We start from the raw sequence: 27,580 nt of genomic DNA on the forward strand, positions 1-27,580 counted from the left end.
CACTAAAATATCCGCAGAAACACATCGTTTCTGTGTTCGTTATTTTCCAAATAACAGCAGCAGAATGCTTTGGGAAGAGGTCGTGAGCGACATGGAGGAGGAAGTCGATCTGAAATGCCTGAGGAGGTGGAGAAGAAAAGCCAGAGAGAGCGGAGAGACCTTGGGAAGAGAGGGCTGGAGAGGCCAGACGTGAGAATCCAGTGCCCCGCTGCCACCTCGGCCACACGGAGGCATTTCGCGGAGCCTTGGTTCCCTCATCAGAAAAACCGAGGGGTTGAACTGCTTCGTTTTTGAAGTTCCTTCCAGCTCTAAAATGTCTTAGTTGTATGCAAGCCAAAATAAACAAAAAATGGTATCACTTTATGCATATGCTCGTCTAAATATCCCAGTGGGAAAGCACGAAGCCTGTGTTTCCAGCGCGCTGCTTCGGAGATGCCAGTTCACAAGTCGCTCTTTAATCTCGGGGACATTATCTGAATTCCTGATGAAAGTGAGTTGTAGTTGTGTATGGGCCAGGGTGTGTATGTGTGAGAAGACAGAGAAAGAGCAGGAGAGCGAGAGAGAGAGAGAGAGAGAGAGAGAGAGAGAGAGAGAAACAGACAAGGGTAGGTCCTCTTCAATATTTGGACTATGATCCCTGTGACTACAAGAGAGCGCCGCTCTCAACACCATTTCATTCGTGATCTGGTTCACTTGGTAATTTTCAAGCCTCTACAATATATTAGGTATAAACACTTCCAAAACATTGCCTCTCCCAATTTCTTTTAACAAGGACGGAAGAATTATCTGCACTCACATAACACCATTCTACTGTATTCTTCACCTCTTTTTTTCTTAATCCCACAGTATCGGAGACATGCACGCATCCTGTTGTCATCTTTGTTTTTAAACTGTCTTAAAATACAAGCAAAGGAAAAAGTGATCCACAGATTCAAAGAAAGAAGGAGATGTGGTTAACACCGAAGCTGCTTTTTTGTGGGAGCACTTACAAGTCTAAAATAAGAATCTTAAGTGCCATTTGCCTGGAAAAGAGCGTAGCAGGAGACAGATGTTTCTCTCATTATTTTTGTTCAGAGGCACCACTGCTGCTACGACATGTCACCATCCGAGAGGGCCACCAGCAAAGGGAAGGACGGCTGTGCCTTATTTACCCTGTGACTTCCAGCAGGGCCCAGGAAAAACAATTGTAGCTTACAGTTTTTAAAAAAATTTAGAAGCCATGGCTTTCAGAATAAAGATATTGAGCAATCATCTGTTTCTAATGTCATGAGACAGATCTCACTTTCCTTTCTTCCCAACTAGTATCTTCTGTTTTTCTTGGTGGGGAGGTATTTTTGTAAGATGCTGAAAACGAAGCAGAGAAAATGGGCAAAGTCAAGGTCAGATGCGTATCTCTCCTTTGGTCTATTTTGAATCATACATACCATTTTTTGTATGTTCCAACTAACTCATGGTGGGGCTTTGCTGAACGTTAGGACCTCTGGGCATGGATGATGTTGCCGAGTTTTCTCATTCTGTAACAGCATAAGCATCTTTTACCAGGTTTACTCAAGTCCATCCTAGAGAGCCAGACCTGAGCAGCCCACGCTCCGGGAAATGCTGCATTCTTTCGTGTGTCGGGCAGGATTTCCTGCAAAGGGTCAAGAAAACATTCTTTCCTATTGTCTTGGTTTAAACTGTAGAAAGCCCTTGTGTCCAAATGGAGACCCTGTTAGTCGCTGCTGTGATAACTAAGGGAGATGGACAGGCCACTCTTTGTCACTGTACCCAGCCCCCCGATGGTCACCTTCACAGCAAAAGCAAATGAGGAGACAAGGTGTTTCTGTATCCGTCGCTGGGCTCACCATGCCTCACACCCCTCCCATTCACCCAGTTGGTAAAACAGGAAGAGCGCAGCTGGAACCAAATGGAAGGAACAAAATATGAACCAACTCACCGGCAGTGCTGCTTGGTTGATTAGCATTCTTGCTTAACGGCATGTTTATGATCTATCGCTTTATGAATAATAGGAAAGAGTATCAGTGTGTAGAAAAAGTGGAGGAGACGGCCAGAAATGACCCTGTGAATCTTGAAGGGACAGTCTCAACGTCTTGCCTATAAGGGATTAGCAATAGGGAGCCAGCGGATGGATTAATGATCTAGGATATGAGATGCCAGCAACTAACAATGGGAATAACAATAGAAGCAGTGAGCAGGAAATCTTGGCTACGACTCTCAAACTCAACAGATCTGAAGCTCTGCCCACCACAATCTAGAGCTGTATCACAGACATCTCTCAGCTGGAGCTCCCGTATTATTCAGCCACTGTCTTCCCACTCCCTCGATGTACTTGAAGCAGCTTGCGCTACCATGACTCTGCAGGATTTGTCTGTGGCTGTTTAGAGATGAACATCCGCAGTGAATACATCAGAGCTGTTTGCTGGGTCAATCCTTCCCAGAATGGCTCCATTAAGAAGCTACATTTCAAGGGCTTCTTTCCTTATCCCTCAGAACAACCCATTTGCTATGGTCCTGAGTGCATAGCAGAAGTCAATGCCTACCAGAATCCTGAGAATTGAAAAGCCTTCTAAAAAGGCTTCTAAAAAGGCTCAAAATGAAAGTAAGTGATGCAGAAAAATATTCTCTGTAGAGTTGCACGTTGGTTTTTGACAAAAGGTTTGCCTAGCTTCTGGCAAGCATTAATGGTGGTAATATGTCAGACAAACAAACAAAAAGGAAAAACAGCATAGGAAATGGGTGTAAGGGTCTTTTCGCAGTGTCATAGCAGCTGGGTGTTTCCCAGATTGGAGAGGAAAACAACCCACTGGTCCCATCATCCCTAGTGGGGCCCTGTGACTCTCTTGTCTGACCAATTAATAAAGTCACCAGAAGGCAGCTACGAGGCTAAGGATAGTGTTTCAGATAAATCCCAAAAGTCAGCTCCAGTCTGATGAATCCTCCATTAATACTATTAGGCAGGGGGAAAAAAAACACCTTATTTTTTATTATCATGCATAATTTCAGAAATGTTGGTTAAATTAGGCAGTGATGAATTGACAGAGAATAATTCTATGCACACATGTGAACACACACACACATACACACAGAGTGGTGTCTAGGAAAGATGACTAGAATAGAAACTAGATCCCCATCCTCCAACGAGTTCATGGTAAGGTCTCAAGTCTGCGTCTCCACCAGCTTGGCTGAATTGAATAGGTTTAGAAGCATTCAGTTTAATGCATTCTGTTGAAGGCACTGTTACAGATTCTGCTTTTTTCTACCAAGAAGTTACAGAAAGGAGCTTGCATTCTCATCACTGAAAACACACACAAAATTTGTAAAATATCACAATCCAGGCAGAATATTAGAAGTGCCAAAAGGTAAAAACGGTATCATTTCATTTACGTAAAGTACAAAATAGTCAAAACTAATCTATGCTATTAGAAGTCAGAGTAGTAACTATTTGGGGAATGGGGTGAGTGATTCCAAGTGGCTTCTGGAGTGCTGGTGTTTCTAGAGTAAGAAACAACTAAATCTTGTAGGGACAAAGAGATTAAGGCCCACAAGAAATTCAACCTTGTGAGGAAAAGACAAAAAACTAAATGAATGGGGCAAGGTTTCCTAGGAAATTCATGGGTGAGCCTTGGGAGAACATTATTTTTCTTTGATTTGCCTTTCCGTTACTTTGATCATTGCTTTCATTAAAAATAGTGTTTGATGGCTGAGTGCAGTGGTTCATGCCTATAATCCCAGCAGTTTGGGAGGCCAAGGATCACTTGAGTCCAGGAGCTTGAGAGCACCCTGGCAACATAGGGAGACCCCATCTCTACAAAATTTTAAAAAAATTAGCCAGGTGTGATACTGTGTGCCTGTGGTCCCAGCTACTCAGGAGGTTGGGGTGGGAGGATCGGTTGAGCCCAAGTGAGTTGTGAGCTGTGATTGCAACACTGTATTCCAGTCTGGGCGAAAGAGCAAGACTCTGAAAAAAATAGTGTTTAATATCAATCATTTTGCTTCAAACGGGTACAAGGGATTCCATTGTACATGGTCAAGTAAGGCAAAAGTAATTATTATTACCACAGTATGGCGCTGAGATTAGTGTCCTACAGATCACAATGAAAGGAAGTATACCCTGACACCTTTTCACATAGGCCCAAGTTCAGTTGGGGGAAATGTCACGGAAAAGAAACAAATGATAAGTCTTCCGTGTCTTTATTTCTACTTTCACTATTGAACATCATGAGATACAAAAGTCACAGTGTTTGTGTGGGGCCCGGATCCTCCTGGTGAAAGCACAAATCCAGCAAAACTGTCCAGCCTCTCAACAACATCAGGCAAGGTAGTTATTTTTGGCTGGAACCTTACCATAATGCAGTTTCGCTTCAACACAAAACTTTGTTTTCATACATTTCTCAAAGATGCTTATAATATTCCTAAGGAAAAGAATTCACACACAACTGTGGAAACTTTGTCCTGGAAAGTAGTCAAAAGAGATGTAGTTTGGATCAGAGAAGGAATATTAAAACAGTATTCCTGTCAAATAAAGTCATCTACTTCAGAATCTCCAGCATTTCTTTCTATTATTTGATGAAGGTCATAGAAGAATTGGCTAATAAGCCATTTCCCTTGAAGATAGTTGCTGAAGTCTTTCAACACATCTACCTTTTGGTTTCTGTCCATTAGGTGCACACTGATGCTATCAGAGAATTCCTATGCTGTCAGTCTTTTCTGGAAACCTCAAAGGCCATTGACATCTCCAAAACTATTAAAGAGTTTTGTTGCCAAACACAAGCCTGACTTGGACACAAAATCTTGATTACTTGTTGAGTTTATGAAGCACATGCTATGCTTAGCATCAGTGCACCTGGTTTTACTTCTGCGGTACATAAAGAAACACCACATCCCATCGTGTCTCATTGCTTTTGACGTTGGCATGTGCTCACCTCTAAGACTTGACTGATGATTTTCAGATTGTGTCCACCACTGCTTCACATCTGATAATTTCAGCAGTGTCAGAGCCTTGACTTACCCATTAGCTATTTAAAAGACTTTTGTCAAGGATGTAAAAGAGACTATGACATTCTTCCTTAATCCACATAAGTTCAGCGACTTTCCAAATGGCAAGTCTTGAAGTATTTGGTTTAACCTCAAGCATGAGCTGTTTTGTTGTTGTTTGCTTGTTTGCCTTAAGAAAAAACAAAGGTTCTTTCCTAGAACACAGAAGAGATTATTCACGGGCTTGAGTTACTTAGTGGATAATTCTTTCCATAACATTGATATCGATCTTTCCATTCAAGACCCTACGTCATGATCATGGGAGTCATCACTCTGGAAGAAGACAACGTGAGCAGACAGTTATGTAAATGTTCTAGTTCTAAAGGAAGTGTTCTGTAGCTTGAAGACTCAAGGGTTCTGTAGCTAAACCTTACCAATGTCTTTGAAGGAAAATAACCCATCTGTGGTAGTCAGCCTCTAAAATGGTTCTCTGTCATTCTCACCTCTTTGTATTCAGATCCCCGTGTAGTCCATGCCTACAATAAGTAGTGGCGATCAGTGGAACCAATAGGATACTATAGAAATGATGATGTGTCATTTCTGGATAGGTCATCAAAGACATTTGGGTTCTATATTCATTTATGTTGATTGTTATTGGTGTCCATTTCTAAGTATACTATTTTGTAAAGTTACGCCTCCCCCCTCATTCAGTCAATGTATCTTTTCTGAGCCCTATAGCTCCCAGTGGCACATCTGGCACCCACTCGCAGGAAATCAGTGTACCCAGCAAAGGGATTGGGGAAAACCACGAAGTAGCTGAGTTGCAACGACTCCGCCTAGTGACACAGTATCACGGGAGTTCCCTCTGTCTGCTCTGAGGTTGCCCAATTCTGCCTGACCCCCAGTTAGAGAAGAAATCTGTTTAAAAAGAATCACTGAGATTAAGATTTCGAGTCAGGGCTTTATGTCTACTTTTTGTGTAAAACATGAACAAATTTTGGCTAGGTATGAGGTAAATAATTTTTAATCTTTTTCCTAGACTGCAAGATATTTCAATATATTCAAGCTTTGCATTTTGCTTTCATTAATTAGTGGGGACATCTGCATTAACACAGGATCATTAATTTATGATCTAGTAGATCTTTTCCACCTCTCACTTCGCTGATGAAAGAGAATGAAACAAGAAGGAACTGTTTGATCAAGACTTCTCCCACAGATTCAAAAGATGGCCCTTGAATAACATTAAAGATATTGATTTTGCTGTTGTCTATTTAGTTTGCTGTGAGATAAACATATTAGCCAAAAATGAAGGCATTAAAATTCAGATTTTTGTGTTACTGTCTGCTAAATCATTAACATGAAAGCATATTGTCATACTCTTTAAATTCTAGATAAAACCAAATGTCAGTAATGTCAACCGAAGGTGTACCATTTCTTGAAACTAAAATCACAGCTTCCTCTAAGGGACTGTCAGAAAATATAACTGAAATGATAAATAGTTTTGTTGCACTTACTCATTTAGGCCACATCCTCATCTTTCCATATTCATTTTCTTCTCTGTCTTGGTTTGAGTCTTGGTGAGTTTTCCTGATGCAACACGTTCCAGAGGCAGTCAGAGTCATAATTCCAAACAGAATCCTCAGAAACAAAAAGTAACATGTATACCAAGTAGATTAGTCTCCTGTTGCCACTGTAACAAATTACCATAAGCTCAGTGGCTTAAAACAACACACATGTATTGTCTTACTGTTCTGCAGTACCGAAGTCTGGCACAGGTCTCACTGGGCTAAAATCATGGAGCCCAGAAGTTTGAGACCAGCATGGGCAACATAGTGAGAGCCCATCTCAAAATAAAAAAATTAAAAAATAAACTAGCCAGGCATAGTGGTGCATACCTGTGGTCCCAGCTACTCAGGAAGCTGAGGTGGGAGGATCACTTGAGCCCAGGAGGTCAAGGCTACAGTGAGCCATGATTGCGTCACTGCACTTCAGCCTAGGTGACAGAATGAGAACCTATCTCAAAAATATAAACAAATTTAAAATTTAAAATAAATAAAACCATGGTTCCCAAAAGGCTCTGATTCTTTCTGGAGGCTTTAGTGGACAGTCCATTTCCCAGCCTTCTCCACTTTCTAGAGGATGCCTGCATTCCTTGACCCATGATTCCTTTCAAAGCCAACAACTGTAAGTTGAGTTCTTCTCATACCACATCACTCTGACCCTTGCTCTGTAATCACACCTCCTCCAGGCTCTTCTTCTGCCTCCCTCTGTCACTTTCAAGAACTTTTGTGATTACATTGGGTCACCTGCATAATCCAGGATCATTCCCCATCTCCAGGCCCTTAATTTAATCACACCTGCAAAGTCCCTTTTGTTGTGTAAAGTAATATATTCACCAGTTCAGAGACTTTGTTTGGGGGTGAAGCATTATTCTGCCTACCACAGTAATTTTTAGGGTGTCTAAAAATAACATTTTTAGGATATGGTGCATTCTCCCTCCTGAAAAATTGTGTTTCTAAGTTATAAGAAGCCCATGAAAAATCAAGAAATTAATCCTATTTACAGTAACTACAAAAAAATTACTTAGGAATAAATTTAACAAACGAGGCGAAAGGCACCTATACTAAAAACTACAAAACATTGATGAAAGAAATTGCACAGGACTCAGATAAATGAAAAGATACCTCATGTTCATGGATTGGAAGAGTAAATGTTGTTAAAATGTCCATACTACCCAAAGTAATCTACAAATTCAATGCAATTTCTATTAAAATACTGATATAGTCCGCTTGTTTGTTCCCTCCAAATCTCATGTTGCAATGTGATCCCCAATGTTGGAGGTGGGGTCTAGTGGGGGAGTGTTTGGGTCATGGGGCCAAATCTCTCATAAATGGCTAGCTACCCTCCCCACGGTAATGAGTGAGTTCTCTCTACTAGTTCACATGAGAGCTGGTAATTTAAAAGAGCTTGACATCTCTCCTGTTCTTTCTCTCGCCATGTGACTTGCGTATTCCCCTTTTGCCTTCCATCATGAGCAAAAGCTTTCTGAAGCCTCCACCAGAAACCAAGCAGATGCCAGTGTCATGCTTCCTGCACAGCCTGCAGAATCATAAGCTAATTAAATCTCTTTTCTTTATAAAGTACCCAGCCTAAGGTATTCCTTTGTAACAACGCAACACAGATTAATACAAATGCCAATGAAATTCTTCACAGAAGTATAAAAAACAATCCTAAAATTCCTATGCATTCACAAAAGACCCCTAATGCACAAAGCGATTTTAAGCAAAAAGAACAAAGCTAGAGGTATCGGACTACCTGACTTAAAAGTACACTACAAAAGTATAAAAACTAAAACAATATGGTACTGTCATTTGTTTTTATGGAGGAACAAGAAAAAGAAAACCAAACCAAAACAATATGGTACTAGCATGAAAACAGGTACATCAACCTATGGAATAGAATAGAGGGCCCAGAAATAAATCCATGCATTTATAGCCAACTTATTTTGACAAAGGTGCAAGAACACACAATGGAGGAAAGAACAGACTTTCAATAAACAGTGTCGGAAAAACTGGATATCCACATGCAGAAGAATGAAACTATACACATTTCTCACTATATACATAAATAAACTCGAAATAGATTAAAGTCTTAAGTGTAAGACTGGAAATGATGAAACTGCTGGAAGAAAACATAGAGAAAAAGCTCCAAGATATTGGTCTGGGCAATGACTTTTTGGATATGACCTCAAAATCACAGGCAGCAAAAACAAACATAGACAAATGGGATGACATCAAACTAAAAAGCTTCTGCACAACAAAGAAAACAGCAGAGTGAAGAGATAACCTACAGAATGGGAGAAAATATCAAACTATACATCTGATAAGGGATTAATAATCAAAATATATAAGAAACTCAAACAATGCAATAGCAAGAAAACAAATAACCTGATCTAAAAAATGGACAAAAGACCTGAATACACATTTCTTAAAAGAAGACATACAAATAGCGAACAAGTATGTGAAAAAATACTCAATATTACTAATCATCAGGGAATGCAAATTAAAACAACAATGTGATATCAATTCAGTCTTGTTAGGATGTCTATTATACAAAAGACAAAAGATAACAAGTGTTGATGAGGATGCGGAGAAGACGGAACACTCATACACTGTTAGTGGGAATATAAATCAGTACAGCCATTATGGAAAACAGCATAGAGGTGCCTGAAAACATTAAAAATAGAATTACCATATGATCCAGCAATCCCACTACAGGTTATCTATCCAAAGGAAATGAAATCAGTATGTTGAAGAGATATCTGCACTTTCATGCAGCACTATTCACAATAGCCAATATATGGAATCAACCTAAGTGTCCATCAATGGATGAATGGATAAAGACAATGTGGTATCTATACATAATGGAATACTCTTCAGTCATAAAAAATAGAATGAAATCCTGTCACTTGTGACAACATGGATGAATCTAGAAGATATGTTAAGTAAAATAAGCTAGGCACAGAAAGACGAATAAGACAAATACTGTATGACCTCACTCTTATATGGAATCTAAAAATGTTGATCTCAGTAGAGAGTAGAATGGTGGTTACTAGAGACTTGGGTAGTTGAGGGGAAGAAGGCAGGTAGAGATGTGGATTAAGGCATGCATACTTACAGTTAGACAGGAGGAACAACTGCAAGAGATCTATTGTACAGCATGGTGACTGTAGTTAATGACGATATATTGCTTTCTTGAAAACTAAGAGAGTGAATAGTGTTCTCACACAAAAATACCTACGTGAGGTAATGCATTTGTTAGTTAGCTGTATTTAGCTATAGCTATCCCACCATGTATACATACTTCAAAACGTCATGTTGTATGTAATAAATACATACAATTTTATGTCTATTTAAGTAAAATAAATACATTTTTTAAAGAGTGGAAGAATAAAAAAGAAGCAAATGAATCTCCCCAGGTCTGCATCCACTAAAGTATCACACAGACAGACCATGGCAGCCAACAGCAGGGGTCTGTGCTTTCTTCGCAACAAACTTCCTGATGATCTGAGCATACAAAGATCAGGGAACACACGGTCCATGAAGCAGCCCTATCTAGAGAGGGAGCTTGCATCTCCCAGTGCTATTGTTGCTACTGTTTTTAAGGTTCCATGGAGTTATCAAGCATTAGTCCCGTAAGTGTTGCTGTTATATTTAAGAATTATTAGAATTCAAAACTTAAGAATTATTAGAATTAATTTTTAACTGTAAAAATTAATAGTATTTGAGCCATAGGGAAGAAATGAACATCTTAAATTTGTTACACATGAAAGAAATAAGGAGGACAGCCAAGATTTCTTTCCATTTGACATTATTCTTGTCTCTCTCCCCAAGAGGCAGGCATATAATGGATCTACATTTTGGATTACATTAACCATTGGATTACGTTAACCATGTTCTTCCCAACAGTCATTGTTTATAGACCTAAGCAAGCAATACATTTCTTAACTATGCCTTTTTCCTACTAATACTTATGTTTTCCTACTGAAATTCATGTTTTCTTATTTACGAGATATATAAGTGGTATTTATGAAACCAGGATGGTTGCATCACTCTGACCGTATGGTATGGGCTCAGTGATTTCATACATACATGAAATTCACCCAATTTTGATCAGATTAGAAAAAATAAATAAAAATGAAATAGCTGCAATTATAAAGCTATTTAACTGGCCAAAAGTTTCTCTCAAATCTACATTCCACGTGTGAATTTAGTACACCTAAAAATGTTACCTGGAATTCCAAAGATGAAATAAGATGAAACAGGGTTCATTTGGACTTCTTACATAGGAGCCAGGGCAAAAGTGAGTAAAGGAAGATTTATTTCTCCACTGGGTAAATGGCACAGATTTCTTTTTGATGGTCAACCCTTTCCAACGCAGAAGGAGCCCTGGTGTTGCAAACTCCACCCTTGATCGTAAACATACGCAAAGTTACAATAAGGATAAATCTAAGACATGTGCTGCCCACATTTTGCTTCCTATTAAAGCATCTTGGACAAATGAGAAGGGAAGACAGAATATTTTTTCAAATCCTACAGGTGGTTTCAATTACTCTATATGTTTGTGTAATTGCTCAAATGTTACCTACATAATATTGAGAGCAAATAATCTTTTGTAAAGTTTTTTAATCAGCGTTGAATGTTGCTTGCACCCTCTTTAGCATAATCCCTTTTTCTGCATGCAAAAGCTGAAATATGCCGTGTTCCTGTCTTACCCTTTGCCATCCAGTCTCAAGAAGCTGGATCTGACAAGCATAGCATTTTTAAAAAGAAGGGGGGGGTGCAGGCAGGGGACTGCCACCAGCTGTTGCTAATAAAACAACTGCAGCCCCTACATTGGTAGCTTCCTCCTCTAACTTCATATCCCTGTAGTGATGGCAGTAATTGGGCAGGGGGTTAAGGGGGCATTTCTCTCTCAAGGGACACAATACGAATATTAATATTAATGCAATATCTGCTCCTTCAGATGGGAATGGATAAGATGAAATGATTTAAAGGAGGCTTGATCAATCATTCCGTTTCTTGGCAAGAAAATGATGCCTTTGCATTTAAGAAAGAACATCTGGGTAGAATCACAGTGGTTAAAAGAACTGGGTGGTTGGCAACCCAAAATTCACCTTGACAGAGTGAGACTTTCCCTCCACTCTGAGACCTCTGGCTCTGCTGGGGGCAAAAGCAAGACTTTGAAGTTCCTGCCTTGAAAATCCGCTCTTACCTTTTGGCATTTTTTCTTTTTTTGTGACCTTGCTCCTCGCTGAGAGTCTAGGAAGGCTGCTGGGGTAGCTGGTTGACTTGTCTGATTCTGAGGAAAGGATGGGTGCCCTGAGAACCTCTCTGACTCGGTGACCCTGCATCTGGCCCATGAACCTCTTTCGGTTCCCAGCGTGGTTTGAGAAGTGTCTGCAAACCAGGAGCTTTTTGGAGCGATGTGGACAGTGAGTCAAATCTTTCAGAGTCTGGGAGGGTCAAGAGGTGGCTGCTCACTTATGATCAGGGCACTAGCGAGGCTGCCACACAAAAGGAGCCTGCATATAGCGAATAGATGTGAGTTTCTTAAGACTAAATATTTCAAGGTTTTGTAACTGAAAGCACAAATGAAGTCTTGTGTAGGAGACAAAGATGTGTGGCCTCTGGGAGGGGGTGGGCACACTGTTCCTTCTACTGTTCTCTCTCGGAATAGTGATGGTGCCAGCATGCAGACATTTGTGACCTGCAACCCCCTTGCCAGATGCTAGACGGCTGGTAGTTAACCAGAGAAGTGACCTTTTCAGTGATATCCTTGCCACCTATTCACTCCCCACAGAAAGGCTTTTGAGAGTCGGAGCTGGGGATACAGAGGAAGGTGGGGCTCGTCAGGGCAAAGTCAGCACACAAAACAAATTTGGAGGATTACAGGGAAGGCTAAGGCACTCAACTCCAAGTCAACAGAGGGGGTAAACATTCAAAGAATCTTTCCAACTTAATATGAGTTTTCAGGATCAAAGTTACATCCTAAGAGATATACCCCATTTTCCAGAAGAGCGTTCACCCACACAGAACTCATTCCTTTGTATTTATTTGTAATACCTTAATTGCCCAAACCCCCTAAGACACCCTTTGCTATCCTTAATGTAGTGAGGTTCATCCTAGATCAGAATCCTGGCAGAGCACCCCGGGAATCAACTTATCAGTTATCATCATTCCTAGCACTCTCCTTTTCCATTATTCCCGGCATCTTTCATACGTTATTGCAACATGCGTTCTTGCGAAGTATTGAAAATGTCACTGACATCACCAAGGAGCACTTCTATATGCACACGATGTGACATTCCTTGTTGTTAAAAAAGAATTTTCTTGTTTTCCCCATTAGAATGTAAACTCCATAATGTCACTGAGTCCTCAGTGCCTAGAACTGTGCCTGGCATATAATAGGTGCTCAATACATATCTGTTGACCAAATGAACTAATGAATGAACATAGATCTATTCTCCCCCATCTAAGAGCACAGAGCCTAAAAAGACACTACACAGATGACCAAAAGCAGAAGGCTGACCGTGTTAGGCAGTAGAAAACTGGCCAAGTTTCATTTCATAAGATGATGATTGATTCGATTACTATTGTTGTTCCATTTTGGGACCACAAGCAGGTGAGATGCTTCAAAGCCCTTCGTGGGAACATGCATCCATACACGTGGTTTCTAAAGAAACACCATTCTACTCTTTAGTACATTATGTTATTGCTATGGAAACAGCGATATTTTAAAGAACACTGGAACTTTCCAAATACAGTATTTATTCTTCTTGTACTAGCAAAATAATGTGTTTCGCCTAAGAACTTGTTAGGTGCCCTGCAGCTAAATATAAAGAGACAGATTCTCATCATGTGTAAGTCTAGGGAAAAATTTGGACCACCAGCTTTTCAAGATACATTTTAAAATAAACTCAGCAAAACTCTAGACATAATTGGGGACTTCAATGAAACACTTAATATGTTAGATTTGTTTTTGAGTTAGAAAAACTATTTATATTTGAACCCCAGAAGCACCCTCTCCAGAATACAAGCTGGCATTGCCTTTGGACTTTCAGACGACCAACTTTCCTTCTTTCTTTTTCCTTACTTCATCCATATCTGCATTAGTGTTGAACTGGCTATGTGGCCCCACCTTTCCTGTACCAATGTCACTTTTTTTTTTTTTTTTTTTTTACGGAATCTCGCTCTGTTGCCAGGCTGAAGTGCAGTGCTGTGATCTCAGCTCACTGCAACCTCCGGCCCCCGGGTTCAAGCAATTCTCCTGCCTCAACCTCCTGAGTAGCTGGGACTACAGGTGCCTGCCACCACGCCCGGCTAATTTTTGGATTTTTAGTAGAGACAGGGTTTCACCATGTTGGCCAGTATGGTCTCGATCTCCTGACCTCGTGATCCGCCCACCTCAGCCTCCCAAAGTGCTGGGATTACAGGCATGAGCCACCACACCAGGCCCAGATGTTACGTTTTAACCAAGAGGTTATGAGACAAAGCATGAACCCGTACGTAAGCTTTGACAGCAAAAGAGAGAAGGGCGCTAAGTAGGATTGGATGAGCGTTATCAAAGTGCCACTCAATGCTGGTTCACATACATGGAAGTTCAGTATCATTAATAATATCCACTCATACAATTTTGCCTTCTAACTGATCTATTTTTAAAGCAAACCTAGATAGATGCATTTTTAAAATCTGCTGATAAGAAATTAGGAGCCATTTGTTAAGATGTACATTCCCAGCATTGTAGTGATCATAATTTCTCCCCTCCATTATGTGCAAAATTGATAGTGTTTTAATGTTTATTTTTTGTTTCAGTTATTCATGTGCCTCTTCTTCACTAGTGATGGAAAGAACACAGACTTGAAGTCAGCGAGACCGACGTTTGCCTTCCGCCTTTGTCATGTGAGAGCTGTTTCCCTGGAGCGAATTTCAACCTCCTTCAGCTTCGTTCAGTTTCCATCTCACAGAGTCACCCCGAGGACTACATGAGAACACATGTGAAGGACCTAAAACAGGTCTCAGTAAACAATGAATTCTCTTCTTTTCCCTGAAATTATAAAATGACCATGGCATATCTTTTTATTTTTGTCAGCCTGTAAAGTACAAGGGTCTTTGAAACTTTCAGCAGTTGGAAGATTTTAGAATCGTGTTTCCATGGACATAGTTCACTTTAACCAAACATTTCTCCTGATAGTAATTTAGCTCAGGTAAAAGATAAACACTCATTTGACGAAATATATTGCTCACATTTTTATAATTTGTAATGGATGTGTCATCTAAGCAAGAGATCAAAGGACTTTGCAAGTAAAAAATACTTGCAATTTGTAAGGATATAGTTAACTATTGTATTTAATTGATAGGTAAACTAACTTGTATATTCTGTCTACCTTCATGAATGGTAAATATGTGGTAAACATACCCCACTCTCCTCTTCTGCAACCTTACCAGCTGTCACAAGTTGACCACAACACCGTTTCCTGTTGATCCTCCAAATTTTCAGTACAGTACTCCAAGCAGCCACCACCAAGCAGGAGTTGGTTTATTAGTTTAAATCTATTTATCTTCTTTGAGTTAGACTATTTTCCAAGTGCTGGCTACATTAAAGATGTATTTACATAATGGAACCCAAAGGTTTATTTGCATACCTCTTTTCTATTGAGTTTTAATATTCAATATAGAATATCCTTGAAAATGTACTTATTCAGCATTTTAAATTGGGCCAGGCACAATTAAATTCCCAATACATTAACCCCCAGAGAGAAATGATTTCCTGAAAATTCTTCCTCTCTCCTATTCAGCGAAAATAATATGCACCCAGTTCCCCAAGAACTCTCTCCACCCCCACACTGGGCCCCATCTTTCTACTTACTGTATTTTACCTTTGCTCCCATCTCCTGCCTACTCCATGACCTGGCTCCATCAAGTTTCTGCCTTCTGTCTCTATCTTTAGTGTTTCCTTCTCCTGATCTTCTCCCACTCAGATTTCATGGGAAATTACCATCCTATCTGGCTCCTCCATCACCAGCACGTGATTCCTGATGTTATCTGGCCCTCAGGAGCCAATTCTACATAACCTCAGTTGGTTCCATTCTCCATCCACTTCATCAGAGCTTCTAAATCTTCTCAGTCTCCACCTCCTGGCTCCTTTGACTCAACAGATGCCAACCTGTCATAGAGAACACAGGTGCGTTAGGTATGGACTGCCTCCGCTGTCCTGAGCTCTGCCTGCTCCTCTGCATCTACTTGTATTGACTTGGCCTCAACTTCTTTCTTAACGAGGTCCCTGCCTCCCCTTGGCCCCTGTGTCCCTCATCTTGTCCTGAACACTATGCCATTATTTTCCTACCTCTCGCCTAACACACCTTTGAAATTTTTTCTTGCATGAATTCCCTTGAGCCTAGAAATGAGACCAAGAGAATTCCTCACAAAAATAAACTAGCAAGCAAACAATAACAAAACGGAAAAAAAAATCAACAAAAACTAGAACTTAATGCTGCCAAAATGCTTGGAGTTTCACCTAAAAATGTGTGCTTCATCTCACCTCTGTGTGCTTTCCATCTTGCTCCCTCTGCCTGGGGTGAAATTTTACCTATTTCTCTACATCGAAATGTTGCCCACTCTTTTTTTTTTTTGACAGGGTCTTGCTCTGTTGCCCAGGCTGCAGTGTAGTGGTGCAATCACAGCTCACTGCAGCCTTGACCTCCTGTGCTCAAGCGATCCTCCTACTTCAGCCTCCCAAAGTGCTGGGATTACAGGCATGAGCCACCACACCTAGTGTCTGCCCACTCTTTAAGACCCAAATCAAATTCATTTTCCCTCCCAACATCCATCCCCAAATGCAAATAGCCACCTGCTTCCCTGGACTTCAGTAGCAACCTATGCCTCTCTTACTGACCTCATCTCTTTTTTCTTCTTTGTATTGTAATTACCCGTACATCTGATCTCATAACTACTGGAAGTTAAATAAGGTCCCCAGAGTGCCCAACACATGATTATAGATAGTAGGTACTTACTTAGCAATGACCACTTTAGAGGGGTGAGAAATCTGATGCACAAAAGCCTTAGCAACATGCCTTAAATCACAAAGCTTGCAAGTGGCAAGGTTGCCACCAATTTTAGTGTTCTTTCAACTCCTTATACACCAAATGTTGCTTCAATCAGATCACAATTACACAATGTTTGTGCTCTGTAGCAAGTTTCTTTGAATATCTGCCTTCTGAAGACTTTTCAGTTTATTTCATGTTGCACACAGTAGGAGCTAAATTATTGTTGGATGAATCAGTAAGTGAACAAGTTTGGGATGGCGATATTCATAAAGCTTAAATTTGTTATAGGTTAAAACCAATCAGAAGTGTTTGGAGAGTGGGCACATCAGGGAGGACAACACCACTCCCCGCCAGCAGCATGCTCATGGGAGCCAAGTGAGCTGTTTGCTGTGCACTCCGGGACTGCTGCCCCTCAGCCCAACCACAAGGTTCCATTCTTTTTTGTTTTGCTACATTTGCATATTTAGGATTTTGACAATTTAACATATTTTTAAAAATTATAACATAAATGCCATTTCCTCTGAAATCTAGCTGTCAAATTCTGATTCTTAAGGTCAAAGATGAAAAAAACATCAGTCATAAGGAAAATTATTAGATGATTTATTTCTGCTCCCAAATTTCACACCCAGGAAGCATCTACCAATGTTGAGCCAGAAGATCAACTCCAGATGATTAAAGAAAACTGCTCAAGGACATTTTATTAGCTGCTTTTCATAAGGTCAGATAGAATATAAATTCCAATATATGCACAGCTGGGGACAACCCTGCTGAAGAGAATTTGGGTGGTTTTGTTGCTTTTTGAGTTATTGATAGTAATTGATGTTCACCTGGATCTAAGTTTTATTCTCTTTGACAATGATAGGATTATGTAAAAATCCTATAGCACCACAGGTATTCTCAGGAGATCAAAGCACAGCCCGTGGGTAATAAGCAGTTTGCAAGTGCTGAGGAATGTACATTTTGTTATTGAATGGGACAATTTGTGATTCTGAACAGGGCCGGTGAAAACATTCACGTGAACCCAGAAGAAGATTCTATTATCCGAAGAATGTAAGAGCTCTATTACACCTTTCACACACACACACACACACACACACACACAAAGAGGTTTAGTAGCAGATAACCACACTCCAACAAGAAAGGGAGACTGTTAGCCCTCAGCAGAAATTTCCAGTAACTGCTTCACCGAAAAGGCTCTAAATAATCACGAAAAGGTAAACTGAAGGATATAAAGGAATGACTGAGCACATTTAGGTGGGGCAACTAATGCCTGGCTGTGTTTGTTTCTTATTCCTCACTGAAAAACAGGAATTGTGTTTCATGTCTGTGAGCAGGAGCTATAGGACTGAATACAGAGATTAAAATACATCATAATTGCTTCAGTCAAATGAGCAGACTTTATATATAAAAAGGACCTGTAAGTATAATTTAGGCAGTTTTGCATGGAAATGAAGTATCAGTTACAACTCCAGTTTCCAACTACCTTATACAAATTGCCTCCCCAAAATGGATATTTTAATCTCTAATTTATTAAAAGATGAAATGTTGGAATGTTGGATAGATTGAAATCATTTGTCAGATCACGAAGTCCTCATAACATTTCTCAGCCTTAATAACACATCTGCTCTTAGAATGTGGTCTCTTGATAATAGCTGTCTGAAAGTGTCTGAATTTAGGGATTATTTGAGACAACAGATTTCCTTCTATTTGGAATTGAATGCGGCATCTGCTCCCTCACCGTTAGCTTTGTGTGATAGTCTCAAGGCATTCATAAAAGGGCAGATCATTTTGAACATTATAAGAGGGAAAAAAGACCTCTGTTGACAATATGAGATTCAGAAAGAGGAATTAAGAAACTTTAAGGGTTGTATTTTATGTTTAAAAATGTTATTCCATAGTCTGTTTTGCAATCTGGAGAGAACATGGTAGCTAGAACTAGAGTAATGCAATCTTCCAAAACCAACAATTTAGAAAAAACTTTCATAGAACGTTAAGTGGAAACTCACAAAATTTTTATCCAATTTGATTCAGTACAACCAACAGAACTCAGTGGAAATGGACAGCCACGATCCTTCCAAAGACCATATGCCAAATTAAGTATCCAACTGCAAGACTAGACTAAACAGAATGAAAAATAATACATAAAAATTACCTTCTCCATTTCACTTCTAAGAGAAAATACTCTAAAAGAGGAAACCATAACAAAACCTTTCTGCAAGTTCAAGGATTAACTACAGATACAAAGAAATGCAGGTCAAGCACTCAAACATCTTTGGAGGAGCTTGACTGGTAAGGAAGAAGCCAGAATCAGGCTTTTTTAATTTTTAAAATTAATTTTTAATTTTGTAATTTTAATTACAAAATTACCATTTATATTTGGGCAGATTCATTTCTAAATGAGTGTGTTGCCCTTTTATTTCCACACGCCCACAAAAATATTCTTTACATTTAGAAAAAAGTGAAAGGATTACATATCCTCATCCTACAGATAGCTTCACAGATGGCATTAATGGATCCATAACAACAATGAGATAACATTTTCGCTTATCAAACCACACTCTTCCATGAATTAGCCCATATTACACGCACATATACAAACATATACACAAATAATACATAGATTAAATATAATGGCATTTTTACTAGAGTAGATCCTCAGATTGTGTAACTGTGTGAGCATGAGTATAATAAAAAAACATGAAAATTGAGCCTTCCTTGAAAAAATACAGCTGTCCTATCACTGACCACATAGGACAACACGTAGGCATTTTGGAACAACCAAAGGTGTTATGAGAAACACCTCCCCAATTGTCTTCTGTTTCTTCAGGGTGTTCTTATTGATCTTTCTGTTTCATTTGACACCACTGACTACCCTCCCTCGGGGAACTTTTTGCCTTTGGATTTTCTGCAACACTATTATATCTTGGTGCCTCTTGGACAATTCTTCCCTGAATGCAGATTCTTTCCCTCCCCAGAGGAGTTCTCAAAGGGCCAGGGTTGGAGGAAACCATATCTTGTTTAGATATGTGTGGGGCCTTTTCCAGTTGTCCCAGTGAGTGGAGGGGGCTGCTGACATTTAACGGGTGGAGGAGGTGGGGAAAGGGGATAGGAGCAAGAACTTTAAATGGGATATATGGAACAGTTCCACATGACAAACATGTGTTATGCCAAAACATAAACAGCGCTACCCTCTACTGAGTGGGAAACCAATCCTTGACCTCTCGTCCGTTATTTCCGAGCCTCTACTCTTGAGCTCTTTGCCTCAACAGGGGTCAAATCTCCCCTGTACACACAAGACGCCCAAATGTGGCTCTCTCACCTCTTCCTTCAGTGCTACTCCATGCCCTTCATTCACTTCGGTTACTGCCAAAGATCTCGTGGGTAGTAGAGACTCATCTCTACCCAGAAGGTGGGCAGATGTCTAATATGTTTTGCTTCCTTCTTTCTCCTTTATTGCCATATCGAAATGATTGGGTTCTGCACATTCTTTTTGTCTATAACTTCTTTTGGAAATGTTTATTTTCCATTCCCTTCCCTTCAACCCTTCCTACACGCTGTTGCTACAATCGTCCTTATGGGACACTCCCCACTGTTTTTGGTAATTCACTATGACAAATCTTGCCTATCAGTTCTCATAGGTTGAGACTCAGGTTATGACTGCTCATCTCACTCTTAATGACTTCCACATCTCTTTCTCCATTTCACCTTTTATCTTTTCTTTTCTTTTCTTTCTTTCTCTTTTTTTTTTTTTTTGAGATGGAGTCTTGCTCTGTCTCCCAGGCTGGAGTGCAGTGGTGCGATGCAACCTCTGCCTCCTGGATTCACGCCATTCTCCTGCCTCAGCCTCCTGAGTAGCTGGGATTACAGGTGCCTGCCACCATGCCAAGCTAATTTTTGTATTTTTAGGAGAAACAGGGTTTCACCATGTTGGCCAGGATGGTCTCAAACTCCTGACCTCAAGATCCACCCGCCTTGGCCTCCCAAAGTGCTGGGATTACAGTCGTGAGACACTGCACTCGGCCCACCTTTTATCTTTTAACATCCCCTTACCTGGATCTCTGTCCTAGCCAAGCTTCTCTGCCTGACAGAATTATGTGAGTTTTTCATTCTTCTATCCGTACCCTGGTAACTATCTCTAATGCACTAGCCTCCTCTCCTCCATCTCCTCTCCCTCCTCACTTACAGGCTCCATGTGGAGCCATGACAGAGTCTGAGAAAAAAAGGGAAAAACCAGTAATATCAACCCTGTCGTTCTTCAACATTTTGACATGTTGTTCCTTATTGATTTTTTTGTACTAGTTGTGATTTTCAAAACTCTTGTGTTCAAATATGCTTAATTTGACTCCTGAGTTTTTTGGCACCGTTTTAAATTCGGCACCAGATACAAATGCCTCCTTTGCCTCTCCCTCTTCCTAGCCCTGCACAGAAGTGCAGCTCCCTTGCCTCCCATTCTGCTCCTAAACGGCGTCTCTGATGAAGACCTTCAGTGTTGACAGCCCTCTTGATCTGCAGTTTCAGCGCTGATCTAATCCTTGTCTGCTGTCAAGTATACTGTGGGTATACGTTGCCATGGGAGAGTTCTTGTCATCCACAGGGGTAGGGCATTTTGTCCCTCTCTCTACGATCAAGGTTCCCATGCTGTGCTTGCCACAGGGCTAAATATCTCACCCTCCACTCAGTGGGTGCTTAATAAAGAAATCCATATACATCACAGAATACAAGAGCTGGACAGAGACTGAAACCTCAGATAAGATATCAAGATGCAATAATGAGAATGTCGACCTTAAAGAACACAAGAGAAACAGACGGGCCAAAAAACAAAAACAAAAAACAAAAAAAAACCCACTCACATGATTTTACTATTATTTTGCTTTAAAAAGTGTCTGTGAATAGGTTAGATGTCACTTGTCAAGAATCCTGGAAGGACAGAAACAGAAAAGTGAAACGGGCATTGGCACTGTTAGTGGGTTACGGTCTCTGGGAGGTGTCTGAGCACCCCCTGGGTCCTGCTGGGCCACAGCGCATTTGTTACGTTACAACTGCCATTCCCAACTGCCGGGGGCACCCTCTCGGTTCAAACAGTCCATCTCTTTCACAGTGAAAAAGAGTAGAAACAGCTCCTCCTACCTCCGCACGAAAACACATGGCTATCAAATAACAAGGTTAAGTATTTCTGAAGCATGTGGCAGAATACATTAGTTTCATCTCACTGGAGAAAGAAGACGTACCATGTTTGAAGACAGGCACATGGGAATCTGAGGGTGGGGCTTTAGGAACTGAACAGGATTTGGTGACACAGTTTTGAAAATGAGTAGAATCAGATATTCGGACTCTTGAACTTCACGCTTTGGAAAGTTCTGTTCTCTGCCCCTCCCCCAACAGCATGTAAATGAGTTCTGATATTCAGAGACTGGGCAGCTGGGAATCTCGGTCAAACCTGCTGCCTTTCTTCTCGGCGTCCTTTATCTCTTTCCTCCTCCCTCACTTTCCGTTCAGCGACTCCCCTCTCCTTTCCCACCCAAATCCCCTTCCTCACACCCAGATACGGATAACAGCCCTAATGGTACCAGAGCAAAAATTCAGTAAGCCTGAGAGCAATAAATGATTCTTTGGTGTGGCTGCCTTTCTCAATAGTTTCAATGTAGGATACTTTTTATGCAGAGCAGACACAGAAATTATACAGGACCTGTTTCAGACTCTTCTAAAATGCAGTCACTTTTCTTAAGATTTAATTATTTTGAACATTAGACAGGTGGCAAAAGAAATACAGGAACAGGAAAAGACGGATTAGTAAACATGAATTCCGTTGCTGTTACTCTGGGACACACTTGGGGTAACTACCCAATTCCAATTGGGTTATTCAAAAGAGGCATTAGATTGTCCAGTTTTTATAAAGACAGCAGATTTAGGTGAGATTCCTCAGAGCTACACGGGATGTTGGGGGGAAGGTGCTAAGCTGCAAGGGAGGCTCTCCCTGGGTCTCTCCCCCCCCAGAAAGGCATTTCCCCTGAGCTATTAGCTCACTGGGTCTACTGCCATCTGCAGAACTTCTAGCACAAAAAATTTTAATTTACCAAACAAATAATAACTGGTAGCTGGTAAGCATTCTCGTATCATCAATATTTGAAAACCCAAAAAGGAAGACATTTGAAAATCGTTATATATCTGTCCAAACAGTATTTTATGTTTTCTGACCTCTACATGACAACATTTCAAAAGACCAGTGTCAAGTATGGATGTCAGTCTGGCAAGCTCAGATATTATAAGGAAACTTTTATGGAAACATAAATAACATGTATATAGATTGAAAGGAAGGAGGAGCATACAATCCAAGGAGATTACAAGAGTTTCAGGAACATCAAAGAATAACACAAGGGAGTGTATTAGTTTCCTGCTGCTGCTATAACAAACCACCCCCCTACTGTCTGGTGGCTTAAAACAACTGAAACTTATTTGCTCAGAGTTCTGGAGGCCAGAAGTCCAAAAATAAGTATGACTGGGTTGAAATCAAGGTGGCGACAGCTGCCACACTCCCTCCTCAGGCTGCAGGGGTGGACTTGTCCTTTGCCTCTTCTGGTTTTGAGTGGCTACCACTTGTCTTACGGCTGCATGGTCCCAATCTGCCTCCGTGGTCACCTCGCCTCCTCCTCTTCCATCTGTATCAAATCTCCCTCTACCTCCCTCTTAGAAGAACACTTGTGATTACATTTAGGCCCCACCAGGACAATCTCCCCATCTCAAGATTCTTAACCACACGTGCAGAGTCCCTTTTTCCATGTGAAGCAACATTTACAGGTTCCAGGGATTAGGACCTGAGAATTTTGTGGGCGATTATTCTGCATACTAACCATAGGAGGCTCAGACGCAGGATGACTTACTGGGCCACGTTCACAGAGGGAGGTGATGGACAAAGGAAGGACAGTCTTCTTTCTTAGGGATGAAACAAGTGGAGCTACTTAACTTCCACTTTGCTTCTAGTTTTTCCTAGATGGGGAACAGTCTTCACATTTGAGATGGTTGAACTCATACCCTTGACAGACAGTTAAAGATCAAGTTGAGGTTGGGCGTGGTGGCTCACCCTGTAATCCCAGCACTTTGGGAGGCTGAGGTGGGTGGATCACTTGGGGCCAGGAGTTCCAGACCAGGCTGGCCAATACAGTGAGATCCTGTTTCTAATGAAAATACAAAAATTAGCCAGACATGGTGGCAGGTACCTGTAATCCCAGCTACCCGAGAGGCTGAGGTGGGAAGATTGGTTGAACCCAGGAGGCGGAGGTTGCAGTGAGCTGAGTTTGTGCCACTGCACTCCAGCCTGGTGACAGACCAAGACTCTGTCTCAAAAAAAAAAAAAAAAGAATTATTGAACAGAGATTGTGAATAATGTGAGATCACATCAAGTTTAGAAAGGATCTCTAAAAAGGCTGGAATTTAGGCCCCCAAACCTGTTGTACAAGTATAGTGTAAATATTAATAGAAATATATGTGAAACGAAATAAAAATGAAAACATAAAACTTTGCGCCTACTTCAAGATTAATACAAGTCAGCATTATGCTCTAGCCAAAGGAAGATGTTGTCATTGCTGACTGTTCCAATCATAGAAGTAGAGTGTCCTAATTATGGGAATAATAAAAATTGTGGAAAACATGTTAGAGTGGAGAGAACATGAGTCAAGTCGACCTTGGTGACATGAGCAAATTACTTACAATTTCTAAGGTTTTCTTTACTTACCTATACTACGCATGCCTTCAAGGGTTAGTATGAGGAGTAAAATAAATAAAGAATTAAGGGTCTGGCACCGGGTAAGTTTTAAATAATATGAGTTCACTTCTTCCTTTCTCCTCCTTTCATTTCTACTGTAAAAGGCCAGTAATGGATGAATAGTGAGTTAATTTAATTCTGGTCCCCACATTTTAAGGAATGCAATGGCAAACTATGGGCACAGCCAAGGGAAGCGTGCTAGATCGGTGAAGTGGCTGGAAACTGCATCTCATTGTGATAATAATATCTTACGTTTTCATAACATCTGACAATTTTCAGAGGGTTTGATTCCGCAAAACAATACTACTAGGTAAACAGAAAAGTGTAAAAATGCCATCTTATACATGACTCTATAAATGACCAGAGCAATTAAGTGGCCCACCAAAGGTCACATCGATCATTCGCAGCAACAGGACCCCAAACGCAAGTTTACTGAGCACTCACCTAGTCATTTCCTCTTTCTTACAAGCAGTGGTGGAGGGATTGGGAAAACATTATTCTGGGGACACCTAAGGGAAGATGTGATAACCGTCTTCATGTGTTAGCAGGATTATCCTGTAGTAAAGGGAACAGACTACTCCCTCCAATGTACAGACCAGGATTCATCGGTGGAAATTACAGTCAGACCAACTTTGGCTCAACTTCAGGGGGAGCTTTGGAACCATTTGTGGTAAGCAGTAATAGACTCAGGGTGACTAGTGAGATATTCAGGAATGCAGAGAAGGGCTGCCTGCATCAGGGTATCAGTTACACTGGCCCGTTCATTTATTCTAATGTTAAACACAGGATTATTGAGCAAAACCCTGTGCTGGGCATTGTGGGAGATGGAACGATCATTAAGATGTTGTTCCCAACCACGCGTCTCGCCTCAGATGCCCCCTACAACTTTAGAAATCATACGAGGGTTTGACATTTTTATTTAAACAGATTTTTAAGACATTTGGGAAAACACAATTGGCATCAACAGTGGAGACTTCAGCAACTGACAGAATGATGCTTTTACCCACCTAAATGCTGCTTTATTTCCCAATGCCGAAAGGACATGTGGACAAGTGTGTGTGGTCCTGGGAGCACCGTGTTCACCTTTCTAAGCTAGAAACCGCCATCATGACAAGGTGATGAGTGTCTTCTCTGTCTCTGTTCTCCTTCTGAGAGAAGCCATTCTGCTTATTCTTGTACAGTCTAGAATGGTAGCTGTAATTTGGAGGAGGTCAGGTCAGTTTCTCTAATTCTGCCTGTCCTTGAAATGGTTAGAATGTAACCATGTGCTATTCTAAAGTGTTTCAATATTTGCATTTCTAATTCCTATAAATTATAAGGATTTATTTTATGAAACTTGGAAAGATCACTATTTGTCTCGAATTATACCAGTTTCGCCGGCATCACACCAGAACACAGAATTGTGGAACATATGAGATAGAAACCTGACACTCAGTTCTCTGCGATGTGTTAAACAGAGAAAGAAAAATAGTACTGCTGTATAAAAAGCTGGATAATCAGTCTCCAACCTCAAATTATAAGATTAAATCAATAAAGAAAACAATGGAAAGTGTACACTCACATCAGAACTGCTGAAGAGAGTGTAAGGGGCGTGATGGAGATGGAGGAAGGCAATCAAAGCAAACATTCTTAAATTGCTACTGAATGTATAATCTGGATTAAAAATGGATTTTTGCTCAAAACCATTGCTCATGTATATTTCTCTTAAAACAGCATGTTGAAGTATGTTTTGAGTGTTTGGAAATTGTTGTTATTGTTTCTTTTGAAAAAAAAAAGTCTGGCACTTAATGGCACATAGAGAATAATATTTTCAATGATTGAAAGTAGAGAAGAAAGACAAGAATAATCTTTTCCAGCAAATGAGTTTTACAAGCTAGCCCTACTCGTCCGCAAGCAATTTCCAGCCCACAAGATTTTCCCAGGCCTTCTCACATTTTATTTTAGTTTCAAAATAATGATGCATCTGGTGACAGCATGCCATCAGAGCCTTAAGAAATCACCAAAAACAGCTCCCTGGATCAGAGTTCCAAATTTTATCAAAATTCTTACTTCCCACAGACTGATTTATCACTGATATGATCTCCCCAAGCCCCTATCTCTCCCAAAGAATGCAGACCTATGATGAATCACTAATTAAAATAGACCTTGAATTCTTCATTTAACTGCTGCATGCATACAGATTTCTTCTTTGATTAATGATTACTTTAAGAAGTAAAGATTTAAAACCTTAATTGTTTCCAAAAGTTATTATTTCATTTTTTTATTGCTTAAAATAGAAGTGAACTACAACTTTAAGGGCTTGTGAATGATTAAAAATTTGCTTCCAGCAAAAATTTTTTTTTTTGGCTCGTGCCTGTAATCCCAGCACTTTGGGAGGCCAAGGCAGGCAGATCAACTGAGGTCAGGAGTTCGAGACCAGCCTGACCAACATGGTGAAACCCCCACTCTACTAAAAATACAAAAATTAGCTGGGTGTGGTGGCATGCGCCTGTAATCCCAGCTATTCAGGAGACTGAGGCAGGAGACCTTCCTGAACCTGGGAAGCAGAGGCTGCAGGGAACCAAGATTGTGCCATCACACTCCAGCCTGGGCGACAAAGCTAGACTTCATCTTAAAAAAAAAAAATTGCTTTCACTATAAGAACTACAAAAAAAAAAAAAGGTGATTTTTTTTTTTCTCTTTTCAATGGCTTTACAGGACAGAGTCTTGTACCTCCGGAATAGGAAAAAGACTGTTCTAATTGTATTTAATTAACAAAATATTAAATTAGGATACAATCCTCTTACTTGATTCATACCCTTCCTTCCAGCACTCATTTCTCATCTAAACTGGAATCGTGAGGTTAAAAATAATGGAGTTTCACCCAGTTTTGACTCCCAGTCTTCTTTCTGAGTCTGCACATATTTGGCTATCATGGTCTCAAATGACTTATTGCTAGAAGAATGTAATGCCAGAAGACTATTTAGAATTGTAATGGTTACAGAATCCTAGAGTAATGGTTATAGAATCTTAGAGGGAAGGAATATTCTGCATCCTCCCTGTGGGTCTTCACTTCTGTTCAAAGGAAAATCTATCCTATGTTTTAAAGGGCTCCAGCGAAACAGATTCTGTCATTTTCCTTGAAGACACATTCCTGTGTCTCACAACTACCTATATGGGAAAATATTTTATATATTTAAACCAAATCCTTCATATTCCAGAAGACATTCATTTATTTCCCTCCTTGGGAACATTGAAAAATA

At 40.4% G+C, this 27,580-nt stretch overlaps 2 long non-coding RNA genes across 3 annotated transcripts; one reads left to right on the forward strand and one right to left on the reverse strand.

Annotated features, from left to right (window-relative positions):
• Nucleotides 1-276: 276 nt before the first annotated feature.
• LOC105474680 (uncharacterized) lies at nucleotides 277-21,948 on the reverse strand. Of its 2 annotated transcripts, none has more exons than XR_011610103.1 (5): nucleotides 21,808-21,948; nucleotides 15,403-15,699; nucleotides 6,489-6,612; nucleotides 1,425-1,630; nucleotides 277-1,344 (listed from the first exon to the last, which is right to left on the reverse strand). It is a non-coding gene; the product is annotated as an uncharacterized lncRNA (long non-coding RNA). The 2 variants fall into 2 exon arrangements; XR_011610104.1 differs by lacking the exon at nucleotides 21,808-21,948 and adding an exon at nucleotides 20,630-20,819.
• Nucleotides 21,519-25,978, forward strand: LOC105474681 (uncharacterized). Its single transcript, XR_982909.2, has 3 exons — nucleotides 21,519-21,741; nucleotides 24,887-25,008; nucleotides 25,266-25,978. It is a non-coding gene; the product is annotated as an uncharacterized lncRNA (long non-coding RNA).
• Nucleotides 25,979-27,580: the final 1,602 nt, after the last annotated feature.

This window comes from Macaca nemestrina, chromosome 1, assembly GCF_043159975.1.
Source record: "Macaca nemestrina isolate mMacNem1 chromosome 1, mMacNem.hap1, whole genome shotgun sequence".
NCBI classification, from domain to species: domain Eukaryota; kingdom Metazoa; phylum Chordata; class Mammalia; order Primates; family Cercopithecidae; genus Macaca; species Macaca nemestrina.